The sequence below is a fragment of the Apium graveolens genome, chromosome 4 (assembly GCF_009905375.1).
Source record: "Apium graveolens cultivar Ventura chromosome 4, ASM990537v1, whole genome shotgun sequence".
In the NCBI taxonomy this organism is placed as follows: domain Eukaryota; kingdom Viridiplantae; phylum Streptophyta; class Magnoliopsida; order Apiales; family Apiaceae; genus Apium; species Apium graveolens.
In genome coordinates this window covers 35,305,088-35,309,765 of record NC_133650.1, presented here as the reverse complement: position 1 = coordinate 35,309,765, position 4,678 = coordinate 35,305,088, and the positions used below count along the sequence as shown (strand labels likewise).

Sequence of the window (4,678 nt, the reverse complement as noted above, 5' to 3'; positions counted from 1 at the left end):
GATAACTTAAGCATTAGCATTACATTCTCAGGATTACTACACACACAAAGCTACTGAACCTATGGACTGCCTGGAGATTCCTGAAAGATCTCCTTGATCTGTTCCCAGAGGGAACTAGCCAATTTATAGAGCACTCTGCATTTCTGCACTTGGATTGTTAAAACTTGGAGGTTTATGCATTATTAGCTCTTTTTTGATCTGATGGAGTTGGCCTTATGCTCTAAAAGCACTGTTTGTCCTCTCTATTCTCTAAACTTTCATTGTCATATTGATTTACTCATAAAAACTGGTACTAACAGTTGTTTGATTAGTGGAACAATGATATGAATTCTGAGCTCCTTACCCCCTCCTCCTGGCTAAATCTTATTTTCTGCAGATTGCATTGTAAACTTGCATTGTGGAAAGTTTGTGTCACTTATTGGATGTATTGTGTGCTTGAGCTTAAAACTCTCATTTCTCATCATTCACTTTGATCTAACAGACTCACATACACACTTGAATTAATGTCAAAATCCTACATAATCTTGAAATTTATCATTTTAACTTGTCTATTTTTTGCATAATTGAACAAGAAATGATAAAGCTTTACAGGCTAATATATTTTCCTTGTTGCTTAGTCTAAATTAGTGTACTTAGTGCTTATATATAGTTTTAAAAATATGGAACTATTAAATTAGAATAGTACTAGTACAGTTTGCATTGGTTTGTATATTTCTCTAACTCTCACAGGATTTTGTATAGTTATAAATTATACATTGATTTGAATTTAGGACATTGCACTGATGATCGTCTGAAGACCTTTATGATAATCTAGTTCAAATACTTAGAGCATTCAGGAATTTCTGATAAATTTATTGTAGCTACACTTGCAAAAACTGCTTCGATTTTTCATGGCTATAATAATAAATTACCGGGCAAAAACTTCTTAAAATTCGATTATCTAACATATCAAAATTTTGCAGAAAAACTGTTGAGTGGCATTTATGACACTTTATAATGCTCTAATAAGCTTTGAATTGATGCGTTTGTACTCAAGTTGTTAATTGTTTTGACGTGTTTCTAGTGTTTTTGCATTTCAGGCATTATCTAGGTAATCAGGTGAATTAACATTGTTTTGGTGCTAATTTGGTGTCAAGGTGGTGTTGGAATAAAAGCTCGTGGAAAGCCGGTTCAAAGCAGCAAGGAAAAGAAGAAAATATGAAGTTTTTCCAGAAGTACGGCGCACCCGTGCCGGTCAAGCGCGCGGCCATGCCAGGATGTCGGAAAGGCAGCGCGCCCACGCTGTGATAGCGCGCGGCCGCGCCGGTGCGAAATCAGAGAATCCAGATTCTATTATAATTATAATTGGAGGACTTCTGGATTGCATGGGGCTGTTATATACACAACTTTAGATCATTTTTCATATGTAATCATGTCTGAGACATATCAGAGCGCAAGGAGAAGACGACAAGAGACCTATAGCATAATTCAACAAAGGCGAAGATGATCTAGTTTATTCTTGTGAATCTTTGTTTTGAGTTGTAATCGTGGATGCTCATTTCTTGTTTTGTTAAACCTATACTCTTGTGTTAACTTGGTTTTGTTTATTCGTTATAAAGACTATGTTCGTTATACCATGCTTTCATCGGAACCCGCATTGATGATGAGTCTGATTATGGACTAATCGTTATCGTGGGGTTCTAACGGATTTATTTAAGGATTTCTTTAGTTAATTTGTTTCGATGCCTTAGTGTATGGTGATTGTATAATAACCTAGTATTGGTTGTGCGTATTCGTCTTATGGGCGTCGCGAACTTATAAAATAGTGTGTTAATCTTTAATGAAGCGACAATGAATTTAAGGATTTAGAACAACAATGAATTTAAGGATTTAGAACATGCCATACTAGCACAGGTTCATGTATTTATATGCATGATTCGTAGGTAATTTTAACCATCTTATTGCCCTATATAATCAAGATAGATAACTTGTGCTTAAACATTTATGTTGTCAAATTCTATAGACATATAGGGTCTCAATATAATTGGTGTCTATTCAGCTTCTATCTCTTTTATGGATGTCTGGTAGTATGGTACTCGTGCAACGAAATTTGGCGTTTATCAGTTTCGTGTTATCTGATTAGTGTCATCACCATTACATGCTAAGGTTAAGAACAGTAAAGCTATTGAATGAAGTATTTAATGAAGTTAGAATCCCATGTTTGTCATATATATTAATTCAATCATCTTTACTCTCTTAGTTATAATTGTTAGTTTAATTCTTAGTTATAAACAACCTCAATTTGTTATCATCTTAGCATTGAATAATAACCATACATTGTTGCTTAAGTGCATAAATTAATTAGTTAACCAAGTTAGTCTCTGTGGGAAAGAACTAGAAAAGATTCTATATTTCTTGTGAATGTGTATACTTGCGTGTATTATTAGCGTGTGTTTAGCGACTAACAAATTTTTGGCGCCGCTGTCGGGGACTGCAGTGTTAATTTTTAGTTTATGTATTTTCCATCAGTGGTCGTTTAAGTTCATTTACTCGGATATTGTTACTTATTTGTTTCCTTGTCTTATTTTAGGTACTCTAGCGATGGTGTATGCATACGCGTTCGCGTACTCTAGCGATGGTTACATTCTCTACCAGCAGGGTCTATTACCACATGGGAAGATCTTGCTCAAAAATTTCTTACTAAATTCTTCCCTATGAAGAAGACTGCTGCAATCAGGAATGCTCTTACTCAGTTCACTCAGCAAACTGGAGAATCTCTGTGTGAGGCTTGGGATCGATATAAGGAGATGCTAAGGAAGTGCCCACACCATGGCATGCCTGATTGGATGATTATTAACTGTTTCTACAATGGATTGGGTGTTATTTCTAGATCCATGCTCGATGAAGCATCAAGAGGAGCCTTGTGGGATAAAAGTTATGATGAAGCTTATGAACTTATTGAACTGATGGCTGCTAATGAGTACCAGATCCTTCCCAGAGACTGACTCAAGGAAAGGTAGTAGGAATTTTGGATTTGGATGCAGCAACTGCTATAGCTTCCCAACTTAAGGATTTGACGATGAAGGTGGAACTTTCGCTAATCATGGGGTTAATCAAATCACTAGTGTCCGTGACCTTTGTGATGGTGCCCATGAGACTGATCAGTGCATAATTTCTAGTGAATCAACTCATTTCATGAGCAACTTTCAGCGTTCGCAGCAACCTGTGCCAGCCACTTATCATCCCAACAACCGCAATCATCCTAATTTCAATTGGAGAAACGCTCAAAATGCAGTTCAACAGCCTTATCAGCAGTATCCAGCTAAGCAGTACAACCCCCCTGGTTTTCAGCAACTGTAATATGCACCGAGACAATAACTTCAGCTGCAACAAGCTAATGAAAAATCTGAATTAGAGAAGTTGAAGCTAATGTGCAAGAGTCAAGCTGTTTCTATCAAGACCTTGGAAAATCAAATTGGGCAAATTGCCAATCCCTTGCTAAATCGTCAACCTGGTACTCTACCTAGTGACACTGAATTTCCAGGAAAGAAGGAAGCTAAGGAGTAGGTAAAGGCAATCACTTTGAGGTCTGGAAAGGTTGCAAATCCTGAACAAACTCAAGCGTTGACTAAAGAAGCTGAGGTTGAGAAAGAAGTAGAGCAGCATGAAGTAGAAGTGGAACCAAGGAAGACTACTATTGAGCACACTCCTCCTGAGGGTAATACAGGGGAGAAACAGATCTATCCTCCACCGCCTTTTCCTAAGCGGCTACAGAAAAAAAAGTTGGACAAGCAATTTGAGAAGTTTCTGGAGGTGTTCAAGAAACTTCATATCAACATACCTTTTGCTGAGGCTCTTGAGCAGATGCCTAGTTACGCAAAGTTTATTAAAGATATTCTCTCTCGGAAAGTGAAGCTAGATGATCTAGAGACCGTCGCTCTCACGGAGAAATGCAGTGCTGTGCTGCAACAAAAGTTACCTCCGAAGCTTAAAGATCTAGGAAGCTTCACTATTCCGTGTACTATTAGAAAAGTGTCTTTTGACAGATGCTTATGTGACTTGGGAGCTAGAATCAATCTGATGCCTTTGTCAATCTTCAAGCAGTTGGACTTACCTGATCCAAAACCGACTTATATGGCCTTGCAGATGGCCGACCGTTCTATTACATATCCGCGAGGTATTATGTAGGATGTCTTGGTCAAGGTTGATAAACTCATCTTCCCTGCTGATTTCATCATCCTTGATTTCAAGGAGGATAAGAAGATTCCCATAATCTTGGGAAGACCTTTCTTAGCAACTGGCCGAACCTTGATAGATGTGGAGAAGGGTGAGCTCACAATGCGAGTGCTGGATCATGATGTAACTTTTAATGTGTTTAATGCTATGAAATTTCCTATGGAAAATGAGGAGTGCTTAAAGGTGGAGTTGGTTGATTCTGTGGTTACTTCAGAACTTGATTAATTGCTAAGGTCCGATGCCTTAGAAAAAGCCATAATAGGAAATTCCGATAGTAAAGATGACCTAGGTAAAGAATAATTACAATATTTGAATGATTCTCCCTGGAAGAGGAAGATGGATATGCCTTTGAATCTCTTAGAATGGAGGAATTGAACAAAGCTCCTAAACGCCTCAAGCCATCTATTGAGGAAGCTCCCACTCTTGAGCTTAAGCCTCTACCTGAGCATTTGAGGTATGCGTT

The 4,678-nt window shown here is 37.8% G+C and overlaps 1 non-coding gene across 1 annotated transcript; it reads right to left on the bottom strand.

The window, feature by feature from the left end:
• Positions 1-2,708: 2,708 nt before the first annotated feature.
• Positions 2,709-2,815, bottom strand: LOC141722827 (small nucleolar RNA R71). The gene has a single exon (XR_012575827.1). It is a non-coding gene; the product is annotated as a small nucleolar RNA R71 (small nucleolar RNA).
• Positions 2,816-4,678: the final 1,863 nt, after the last annotated feature.